Here is a 12,865-nt window from a genome sequence, read left to right as displayed (position 1 = left end):
TTGGTCCGAGGACAGATCCTTGAGGAACTCCATGACTAACTTTGGCATGCATGGAGGACTCATCGTTAACATGTACAAACTGAAATCGATCTCATAAATAGGACTTAAACCAGCTTAGAGCGGTTCCTTTAATGCCAATGAAATGTTCCAGTCTCTGCAATAGGATCTGATGGTCAATGGTATCAAATGCAGCACTAAGATCTAATAAAACCAGTACAGAGACAAGTACTTTGTCTGATGCAATAAGGAGGTCGTTAGTAATTTTCACCAGTGCTGTCTCTGTGCTATGATGAGCTCTAAATCCTGACTGAAAATCCTCAAATAAACTATTGCTCTGTAGAAAGTCACACAGTTGTTTAGCAACTGCTTTCTCCAGAAACTTAGAGAGAAATGGAAGGTTAGATATAGGTCTATAGTTGGCTAAAACATCCGGATCAAGTTTGGGCTTTTTCAGAAGAGGTTTAATTACAGCTGCTTTAAAGTACTGTGGTACATAGCCTGTTGATAGAGATAGATTGATCATATCTAGTATAGAAGTGCTGAAAAAACTACATAAGAATTATAAGCAATGTTTATATTTAATAGAAGTTAAATTACTTTTTTTTAGAATATATCTGGCCAGTGCACAGTGGGAAAGCAAAATTCTTTTACAACGACATGAAAGGGTGTACAGAAGTAGTTCACTGGCAAACCAGCCAGCTCACGGACCAAACCTATTTAAATATTAACTAGACAAAGCATAGACAACTCCTTATTGAGTCTGCCATTTGATTCTTCTTTTTAAGTTTAAACTCCAAGTCAACAGAGACCAGTACTTCCTGCTTCAAACTATTTCAAAGCTGGAGGTCAGAAAAGCTTTTGAGTTTTCATCAAACACCGTTGCTGTGGCGACCCATTATTTGCCATGAAACAGTCAGCTGTTTTTGATGGGCTACGGATGCTTGAAAACTCACACAGCTTGGCTCACATATGTGATATAAATAAAAAAGGCAGCCCTTAATTCAAATTCTTAAATATTTTGATTTAGGTTCAGAGATCTCAATCTCTTCTGCCTTCGGTGACAAAGACAGATGGAAGACTTTTTGTGTTTCAAGTTCATAAATGTCTTACTTTTTATTGTGAAGGCTTGAAAAATGTTCCAGTTGATGTAATGTTGTTTGCAGAATCGTAAAAGATGTTTTGAGGCTCTCAACTAAACTTATTCTGTTTAATGTTCCACTCAATCATAATGACCTAAATATTCTGATTATATAGCAACACATATTTGAATAGGGTGTGCTTATCTTGCATGTAACGATGATCCAATATCTGGAAATATTTGTGATTATGACAAATTTTCTTGACTTTTCAGTGAGTTTATTGAATTATGCTATCTTGATTTATAAATGGCAGAAAAAGTCAATGTACCTTTTAGGAGAGCGAAACGGTTATCAAATTCGCATTCACAGCTGTTTCAAAACACTAGACGAAGAGACAACGCTGTCACAACCCTTCAAAATGTCGCAACCTTTCAAAATCTGTCATTATACAATAAATTGAAAGATGTATTTTAGATTCAGCCCTGTGATTGACCTGTCCATCATGTACCTTGCATCTCGCCCTATGTCAGCCAAGATTGGTTCCTGCCCGCCTCCACAACCCTAAAGGATGAGCAGGTATAGCTAATGGATGGATGGATGAATGGATAGTTCAGATATTTCCTATATATTTTCTCAATTGGTATGACCCTGTTCTCGTTTTTTGATAACAGTTCAGTGTGACTTGCTCCATTTATCAGAAACTCTTTACCAAGCTGCAGAAACTCAATAAATTATTCTGTCAGATTGTACCATTTGAATTGCAGCTCTTTCTTCTTTCCCCTTCAGATTTCTACTCTCACCACAGAGCTTTCACTCTCTCCACTCGTTCTCTCACCCCCTCTTACTTACCCTCACATTCACCCATTTTCCTGCTTTTACGCAAACTCCTATTTCTCATGGTAGGTAGCAGGTAATATTCAAGGGTACTTTAACATAGTTTGATAGTATGTGTGGCCAATAGAAAAGGTAGCAGTGCTCCAAAATAGCATCAAAAAACCTTAGTAAATCGTGGGTAGAGGCAGTCAGGATGCCTAATGCCATTTCAAATCGAGACGGTGTGGCAACTTATTGGCAAACACATTACTTTAAGTTTCTTTTTCTCAATCAATTCACTGGAAAGCTAAAAACCAATCTGGAGCACAGCAGCTCCCACGAGGCCTGATTGATGAGTCTGAGTGGGAATGTGCATATCCAAGCAAGGTTTGGTTTATGCGTCCTCAAATTCCATTGGGTGGAAAATGTGGATTGAGTGAGGCCGTCATGGATTTGGCATCACTAACTTTGGGGCAGATTGCGGAGAGTGGATTGATGCTCAGTGGAGGGGATGTGACAGTTCATCTGAAGGAAGAATGAGAGTGAGAAGGGAAAACAAACAGGCAGATCTATATAGAGATTGACAGCGCCAGGAGGCTGACAGCATGCAAGAGTACATAGGAAAGTAGAGATGGAAAATAAAGTAACCCAGACAGAATAATTGGAAACTGGCACAGTTGCTAAATTAGTAATTAATTTCACTAATAAACATTTCCTGATGTACTCAATAGCTGTCTGCTAAAACAGATATTTCCTGCTGTATGACCTCTGCCTGTTCTCCGGCATATTCCACCATTTTGCAGGGGCGTTGCTTGTCTCAGTCCTTTCCAATCCAAACAAGCTGTTAATGAGGTCAAAGTACAGTTAAGGTGCTATATTTTTCTTTGGATGAGAAAGGCAAATGTTCCTAAGAAATACCACAGGACTAAAGTCACGGTCATTCAGAAATCAATCCTGCTATTAAAACACAGAGTGTAAACATTCAAGGCTTTTTTAGTGCTTCACTTTCCTATTTGCCAGTAATCTGAAGGCCTGAGTGTAGATAAACAAAGAAAAAGTATCCATGGCAAAAGTCAGATTACAAATAACATAAAGCATCAGGGAATTCTTAGTGTTCTAGTCATAAACAATTGTTATTGCAAAAAACATCAGATGTAACAGCTGTAATAAAAAGCACAGGTTTGTAGTAATTGTTTAGTGAGTATATAGTGGGTATGTGCTGTATATCTCTTCTGTTGGATATAAGCCATGTTGGTGTTGGAACCTTATAGCTCTGGAAACCTTGCAGATTACCTGTGTTAACTGGGACCAGTGCCTGTGTTTGTACATCAGTATCTGGTCCTACAGCTGGCCCATCTCATAGCATTGTGCCGGTGGTGCCAGTGGTGCTGCTACAGCGCTCACTCTAGTGAGTGAAATCCTGCCAAGTATCATAGGTGGCTGGCAGACTGGCAGATGTGGGCACAGAGAAAAAGGAACATGTCTCCTAGTGCTAACTACTGTATCTATCCAAGCAGTGTAGGTATAATCGAGGAGCAGAGTAAGGTTTGCTGAGCCACTTACAGAAGACAAATAGAGCTGGACAAGAACATGATTTTGTGTGCTAACAATTTTGAACCAGTAGAAAAGGGGAAAAAAAGAGTTTCTGGTCCAATGGAACTTAATTAAGATGTTGAATGTTAAACCCACGTTGAATTTCTCAACATCTACTTCCTGAGGGATGTATACAAACACCCATTGTTTTGAAAAGTTATGCAAAACCTGAAGTTATGGAGATCTTATTTATGGATTATGGTAACATGTTATTAATGACTTTTTACTTTAGCTATTAATGTGTTTAGTTGTATTTATGTGTATTGATTTTTTCATGATTCTGTTTTTTAGTTAGTCTTTCAAGTCTGTCTTTTTAATATCTTGGGACCATGTTGAAAATAAGTGCCTTAGATACATTTTCTAGATCTAAAGATAAACCAAAACAACAACAACCAGATCGGAATACCATGCTGAGTCTTCTTTAACAATTGTCAGAACATAGTTCCCTTTCATTAGGACCTGAGCAAGAAACATGGAAGGACCCTGTTGAAACTGAAGGAATTCTTTTTCTTATTTTTTTTCTTTCTTTCTGCAAATGAAGCGCATTCTTGGCGAAAACTTGTGAAACTTTGCACAAAATTCAAGTCCCATTAAAATTTAAATGTCATATGTGTTTGTGCATGGGAGTGGCAAAATGGCTCGCTATTGCCCCCTAAAGTACAACATTTTTGTGCCAAATAAATTGGGTTTAAGAAAAAAATTCTTAAACCCAACAGGAAGTCTCCTAGAAAATTAATCAACTTCAAACCTTTGCTGTGCAATCTAAAGCCACTGACGATGAAGTTATGCTATCTGTGTGGTTTCATCAAAGGGCATGTCTGCAGCATGGCGTCGAAAACCGATGTTTTGCCATGAAACGGGAAGCTGTTATAATGTCAGTGTACATGCTCACATCTGTACCAGATTTAACAGGTTTGGTGACAGTCCCGCCCCCCAGAAATCCATATGCTAATAATCACTCAAAGTCTTAGCGCCACCTACTGGCAACAAGAAGTGACCCTTTAATGATGAAGCTACCGCACAACGTTTTACCTAGATGCAAGAAATTTTTGTGGTACACGTATCATCCCAGGACACACAAAATACTGTTTTCTTGATCCCGCTCCTGCTGATTTTTTGACCATTGTGTGTTCCTCTACCGCCCATTCCCGCAACGTGTATCCACTCTCGCCCGCATCCGCAAACATTGTGACATGCAGAGTAAAAAAAGGACACAAATGTTTGGGCTATGCTCAACATTCAGAATAACCAACATAAATCATTGCATTCATTTCTGTCAGTGAGAACTGAGAAGTTTTCCAAATCTCAGACTTGCCTTGCTTTGGAATTGTATTGTATAAGCCCGTGTGATGGAAGCCATTGAGACTGATGCCAGTGCCCATGGGGTTTAGCCTCCTCTTCAGCGTGTCTGCCTCCTGTACGCGAAGTCACTGGTTTGAGTCAGGCCCGTCCAGTACATTCTCAGAAGCAACCACATAAACTCACTTCATCTGCTTTTCAACTTCATTTGTTGACTCCATCTTATCAGCGCTACTGCGAGACCCGCAGTATATTTTATAAAGCGCACGCGCAGAAGAGTTACAACTGCCTGTATCTAGCTGTATCTTTGGACACAGCTGTTTCTGTCAGAATCAACTCAAGTGAGGACTCAGAAAACGGGGTTAGACCCAAACTTAGACACTAAGGTGGATCTGGTACAGTTTGTTATGTTTATTTGAATAGTTAAACAAATGGTGATCAAGCTTACAGAAATGTAAAGGCAAATGAAGTCCAGAACAAAGGTAAATAAAGCAACAATGCAATCCAAGCAATTTCTCCAAAAGTTCACAGACAAAAGAAAAGCAATAACTCCAGGATAAGGCAAATTCCAAGAGTGGTTTCTCTACCTGAATAAGGTTTTTTCACAAAATGTCAAACTGTCACTTAAAAGGAAAAACAAAGGTTTTTTACACCAATATACTTGATAGGAGGGGTACTTTGCTAAGTTGTACCAGTGGTACCAAACTGTACTCAACAGTATAGTATTTCATTATTTCAGTATTTTAAAAGTATTTCAAATGATACCCAACACTAACTATGAATCTCCTGTGATTTCACTGGCTTGAGTTACCTGTTTTGTGGTATTTCCTGTAGTGTCATGGCATAGTAGACCTACACATGTTTTCACATTTTTTTAAATAGAGCAATACATAATGTGACAATAACCGTCAGACTGTGTTCAGGGGTAAATCCGCAATCGATCTCCGGTCACCAGTCGTTATGTGTGAAATACTCAACGACGCATAAAAACAGCTCCCTGATCGCTGACACATCGCAGATGCCAGCCAGATATCTAGCATGCCAAATATCTGGAGGAGTCGGCCGACTCAACATCCAAATCCAGCCAATCAGAGCAGGCAGCTACTTTTTCACTACAAAACACTTTTTACTCACCTCCATCTCTGTAGCACAGACAATCCCTGCTACCTGTGTGTGGTAATCCATTCTTTCACCTATATTCCTTGTCTTTATAATTGCTATCTTTATTATAACAAACAACAGCTGTTTCGTGTGTACTGTCGCGTAATTTCCTGTTTCACATTTCATGTGTGTTTTCTTGACAAAACGTGGTTTGGAGACCAGCCGTCGGGTGACAGAGTTGTTGTCAGCTCGTAGAGTGAACGCCACGACGACTTCAAGACCCCCATCACAAGACGGCAAGTTGTGTAGTCTGAACAGCACGATGTCTGCTGACGCTGAAAGTCGTGTAGTCTGCACCGGCCTTAAGGGATCAGTCTGCAGAGGCAAGGACTTCTGAATGAGAGAAAGCCAGAGAAAAAGAGGGCAGCTAACACAATACATTTAAAAAGAGTCCAAAAATACCTGCATGAAAATGTAAATAATGAAATTGATAGCAAGGGACAGGGACAGAGACAGGGAGATAGCGAAATAGAAAGACAAAGAAGTAGTGCGGAGGCACAATTCATGTATTGCATCTTAAGTGAGAAGTGAGAGCATGAGGCCTGAATAATGAAACAACGATTAGGTATTAGGTATGCCAGGTAGGTCTTTGTTGGAGAGCTCTTGGAAATATTTAAAAAGGTTAGTGTATGAATAAACATAGCTTATCAAGGTCCTTTTACACGGGGAAAAGAAAGAGATCCTAATGAATAATAAAGAGCTGATGTGACAGGAGTGCCAGCCTTGTGCTCTGAATCCCCCCTCCCCCCAGTAACACAGTAATGGAATGTTTCCTACAGGACTTTTTACCACAAAGGACAAAGGCATAATCATTAAAATGGGGGAGCAGGGAGGAGTCAATATTGCAAAGAGCTGTTGTTATTCATTGTGCAGGCTACAGATGGACTGTATATTAGGAGCATGGTGTTCCCATTAGAGATTCCACTGACACATTCACACAGCCCTATTCAACTGCTCCCAAGGTCTCTGTTACAGTTCTGTCACACACATGTAGGACACTGAAACAGCGAGAGGAACAGAGATACAAATATAAAGAAGTCTCTGCTGACACTGGGAAGTGGTTCTTGGATCATTTTTTATGAGCCATTGTTCTTAAATGAAATAGATTGTGACATGTATGTTAATTGTTCACTGTTGCACTGTACAGAAAAATAAAAGTCCTCAGTGGCAAGCAGCCTGGATTCTGTAACCCACACAGGCAGTGGCGGACATGCAAACAGAAGGGCCCCAGCCGGCCAGTGGGTGTGAAACCTGAACCTGCTTGCTGTGAGGCAACAGTACTAACCACTTCACCACCCAGCTTCACTATGGTCGATTGTTAATTGATGTATAAAAACACCTTTTAATCTGTTTTATTGTGGGTTTAAGTTCAATATTTTGAATTTTGGTTGTTGAGATACCCTTTTGCTTACAGCTGTGAAGCCAGGGGAGCTAAAGGTAGGGTAAGCGATTCTGGAGAAATCCAACTCCGATGACAAATATCATGATATAAAGCGAGTCATTAGTTTCCACCAATATTTTCTTCCTTGTTTCAAGAAAACAAAATGAAAAAAAATAATGGATAACAATATGGCAGAATGGATCCAACTGTGGAGCTTAACTATGACAAAAACACTGACTATCCAGTCAAAATACGGTAGATGCAACTCTACAAAAGAGAATAAACAGAAATTAAAAATGCCTGTATGTATATACTGTACGTACTATGCAAAATATAATATAAATTTCTGGTAACACTGAAATTGATTTAGAAGTTGCATAAATTCTCCCACCACTACTCCCCACCCCCATCTGCATAAGAATTCTTAAACCACAGCAGGCAAAATAAATGTGAAAAAATTAGGCTTTCATTTCGTGTCACCTCCTAAAGTCTCAGCAACTACATCGCTTTTGCATTGAGGGTAAAACTACTGCTGTGTGAAATGGGTGAGCATGACTGTAGTAACATAGAATATGTCTACATGAATGTTTGTATTTCTCTTTTACGTTTAAGTTTTGTTTTTTCACCTTTGTGAAGGGATTGTGCCTTGAACATACTCAATGTACCATCATAGCTGGCCAGTTGACATTATGTGGCCTGCCTCTTGAAAGGCAGCAAAGTGCCACAGCAAAAGCCATCTGAAGCAACGGAGGATGTCAGTTTTAAAGTAATCTGTCGGTTCTGTGCAGTCTATGAATCACTCGCGGCCTGGAGGGCGATTTTTCTGTATGTGTGGTTGTTTATCCATCACAACACTGAGTGCCAGAGGTGCCCTTGACGGTCTTCAATGTCCGTACAGTATTTCCTCAGCCTCTCACCTGGTTGGAGTGTTAACCTTGCAACACAGAGAGGAACTGTGGAGGGTGTAGTTGGTGAAATAAAAGCAATGACCTCTGAAATGTGGGTGGATGAAGTTCATGACAGTAGATAATATGAACTATGATAGGCAAAAACAGTGACCCATCATTCGATCTAATGTAAAATATGGTTCTAAAGAATGAGAAAATATTCAGTGCACTACAGTTGAATTTATATTGGATGACTTGTGTGAGGCTGGTGAGTATCTCAGAGTTGTTGTGTGCCTCTCTGTCACAAATCTCATTCCCTCCCGCACCCACTTGGATTTCATGCAAATATTTGTTATTCCAAGTTAAGAAAGGTGCGTTCTCTAAGCGTCTGGGTCAGGCAGGGGGAACCACATTAACTGACTCAGATCTGCCACAGTAGCTTATATAACTCTCACTGTCACCGTTTATCAATTTTCAACGCTCCACAATTTATTGGAGCTAGAATGTGTTTTCAGACTCTGCTTGTACTCACAGTTTTTCCATCCACTTTTTAATCAGGCCAGCTGTATTGAGGGACAGCAGATTAAAGCTTATTGTTCATTCAAGTGCTGTAAGGTTTATGACTTTGCTATTAAAGGAAGCCCCACTTGAGCACCCTTCCATGTCGGATATTCAAGTGGTTCAATTGTAGATCAACACATTTTTGCCATGTTCGCTTCTCTACCTGGCTTTTAAAAGGGTTTCACTACAACATCTGCTCCATAGGGATAACTACAAAAAAAATGAGATGCTGGCTGCATCAAGTCTTATGCCATATGTATACTGAGAGAGTTTTGGGTAGGTGTAATCATATCATCTCTCTATACTGGCTGTGAAGAAATTTCTTCACAGTCAACTACACTGGACAAAAGCCACAAAAATAAACTTAAGTTCAGCTGAAAGCTAACGTGAGGCTTCAGCAGCAGAGTTAGCCAAATCAAATGGGTGTCTCCCAAACATAATCTTTTTTGGTGCAAATTTCCCTCTGTGTTTCCTCAGACTGGATGTGTTTGTTGAGCTACGGCAGAGTGGTATGTCCTGGTTGCATTTCATGGACAATACACACATGATAAATCTACACAAGACTAGCAGGACAGACACCCACCCAATATGACTAACTTAGACTGCTGAAGACTCGTTGCTAAACTTTAAAATCCAAATTTGCACAGAACAAATATTGTAGATTATTCTACAAAGGAATCGCTTCATGGCCAGTATGGAGTGGAGAAATGCTTATAGCAACCAAAAACTCTCCTAAAGTACATAATGGTAGTATTGTGAGTATTGTATTGAGATAGTGTTACGGTCACATTATCATCTGACATTTTGATTGGTTGCCAGCTGTCAAGGGTCTTACCTTATATGAGCCGCTCAGAGGGCAGATGCCAGGTGAGACACACAGATATCAAAAATATAAACGCATGAGAGTGGCATGCTGCTGATAGCAATCAACTCTTTGTTGAGACTGTGATGGACAGTGAAAGATACTGAACTGAAACCAACACCTAGCTCAGTGCCAGTTGGCGACACCTGGAATGACTACTGAAAGTGAGTCAACCTCATCTGGTTTTAGGTAAGGCCTGCATCCTTTTTATGTTAGTGGCAACCGAGGCTTATATTGTGGCATCTTGGTAGCAGGTACAGCCATAGGGCTTAGTTTAAATTTAACCATTACTACCCGTGTCGTGACAATAGACTAAATGTAACAGACATCAATATTATTTTTCATATCTACTGTACTGCACTCACACAGGTACTTTCAAAGGGCTGAGCACTCATCTATGACATTAGTTTAATTAATACTACTTAAGGTGAGAAAATAGTGGACAATTGTATATATAGTCTGGGAAAAGCAGTAACAAAACTACAATTAGTCTAGACAAAGCATCAGTTGGCCACATTATCTATTAATTAGAATCAGTTTTATTGTTAGAGTTTTAGATATTATGTTGATGAGAGTATTTTGGAGTGTTTCTCACAAAACACAGAAAACCTAAAAGGGATAAAGGCTGATTCATTAAGCATTCTGAGTCAGTGCGTCACTGTGGGCAAGTCAGTGAAGTAAATTGGAGCTGGGTTTTGTAACAGTAGGCGTGCCAGTAATAGTGTCTTTTTAATTGTGCTCCTGTGTGTGAGCAGGTGAGGGGGAGGCTTGTGTGTGTGTGTTCGATAGTGTGTGAGTGCATTATACTGATTAAGTATGGGTGTGTGGGCACATGTTTATGTCTTTTCGAGTTGTCAATGCAGATTTACAGAAAGTAGTCATATGATGAGTGAATGTGGAAAGCCCATTTTTAAGCTGAGCTCAAAATGAAATGTGTTTGATGTCACACACAATTTATGTTATGCCAAAATGAGAATGCTCTTCTGCCGGAAGAGGATAAATACCATTTCATGGGTGACCTTGCAGGGAACTCTCAAAAGATGCTACTGTGGTATGATTTTTAGAGATAGTAAACATCCTTAAGTGTGTTCAGGGTGTTTTACTGCCCCAAGATATTCCCCACTTTCCTTATTTACAGTCAAAACAGACTAAATTAATTCTTGAAGACTGAGAGCTCAAGTATGCCTGGAGCAGAATTTGCAGTGGGACAGAAAATGTATTACACACAAAAAGTTAGACGCAACACTCTAATTCCTCATTCAAAATAAATTTTTGAGTTTAAGAGTGTAAACTATAAATCACATGAGACCTGCTTTTAAAAAAAAGAGTTGACCAAAAAAAACACAAACGCAAACAAAACTGAATCTGCACCTCTTAAAAAGGTCAAGTAAGCAATTCTGGGGAAATCCATTTCCATGAAAATACCACGATATAGAATTTTAATTTAATATATTATTTTCATTTTCTAACATACTAACACACACACGCTTATTGTTTTACTTATTTACTTTTTTTAAATATTTATTTTTATGGAATTTTTGCTGTTTTATTTCCTTATCTAATGAAATGTATGAAATTAATTGTCCTTATGTACTTTATACAGTATATAGCTTTGGCAATATTGTTGCTGTACATTCATGCCAATAAAGCTAATTTGATTTTGAATGACCAACAACACAGTGAGTAATATAACTAACGTTAGCTAAGTTGTGGGTTAGCAAACAGTCGCTACAGTTGCTGCTGCAAAGCTAACATGCAGAGAGGACAAGAGGTCCCAGAGCAGCACACCAGCTCCAGACAGCTATCTGGATCCGTGTGAAGCCGAATGCATGACCTGCAAAGCTGTATGTATGTGTCAGTGTCAAATAAAGGTGCTAGCAGTCAATTACTTGAATCCCCCCATAGCCCCTACCTTCCACCCACTGCGGGTGTCCGTCTGCCTCCAGTCCTCTTTTTTGAAAACCAAAATATGTTTACCCTATTTAACGTTACATGACACACAAATTATGGCTGGAAAGCAGGTGTGGAGCGGATGGCTCATTGCAGAGGGGGCGAGGACTAGTGGGCCCTTATACATTGGGCACTTTTTTCACACTTACAAAAAACAGAGGAAAACTGGCATACAACAGACAAGCTAACAGCTGCTTTCACATGTGTAATTTAGTCATTTGGGCCGGACAATGGGGAGAAATTATACATTGTTACATTTTAGTTCTGGTCCGGTTCATGTTCACACTAACTTTTAACAAACAAACCAAGATGAGTAAACATGAAGTTATAACTCGCTGACAGTTTTGGCGATTGTCTTCCTGTATTATCAGGGACAGTGTATGCAGCACTTTAATGCTTCTGGTGTGTATTTCTGTTCTTTGGTGTCACAAAGACCTCACAAAGAAATAACTGATTACAAATATTTGACTCTCAATTTATGAGGTTAAAGTCATGAAAAAACTTGGATATTCTCTGAAATTATCATAGTCATACATTTGCAAGAAATAGGTTTGTTAGTTAGTGGATATATTGAACACAGACGCTGGGCTCTAGCAAATTCTTGGGATCAACTTGTAAACTATCCCTCTGCTAGAAGTAGACGGTGATTTCAGAATCCAGTACCTTCTTTGTTATTAATCTGCAATCCCCACATACAAGCCTACCAGGGGCTGCACTGTGTGCTGGCAAGTGGTTTAATGCATTTTGGCGTCTAAATATTTTGGTGTGTAATTACTGTAATCCCCACAGCTAAGTGGGCATTTGTGCTGTGAAATTGTAAAATGAGTCTGGAGGAGATCAATAGATAGAACATGTCACTTGGTTCGGTATCTTTACCTGCTTGCTTTTTGTGGTTGTAAAAATGCGCTTCATGAATTACTCCTTTCTTTACATAGTTGAATGTGCTGACAACAAACTCACACAAAAATTATCAATGGAATTGAGTGGAGTCACACTCAAAATCAAAGTGGAACTTTGATGTAATGTCCTTAAAACAAGTCAAAATGAGGCTCTGTAGTGTGTGTGGCCTCCACGTGCCTGTATGACCTCCCTACAATGCCTGGGCATGCTCCTGATGAGGTGGCGGATGGTCTCCTGAGGGATCTCCTCCCAGACCTGGACTAAAGCATCCTCCAACTCTTGGACAGTCTGTGGTGCAACGTGGCGTTGGTGGATGGAGCGAGACATGATGTCCCAGATGTGCTCAATTGGATTCAGGTCTGGGGAACGAGCGGGCCAG

The sequence above is a fragment of the Micropterus dolomieu genome, linkage group LG20 (assembly GCF_021292245.1).
Source record: "Micropterus dolomieu isolate WLL.071019.BEF.003 ecotype Adirondacks linkage group LG20, ASM2129224v1, whole genome shotgun sequence".
In the NCBI taxonomy this organism is placed as follows: domain Eukaryota; kingdom Metazoa; phylum Chordata; class Actinopteri; order Centrarchiformes; family Centrarchidae; genus Micropterus; species Micropterus dolomieu.
This window is presented reverse-complemented; position numbering follows the sequence as displayed.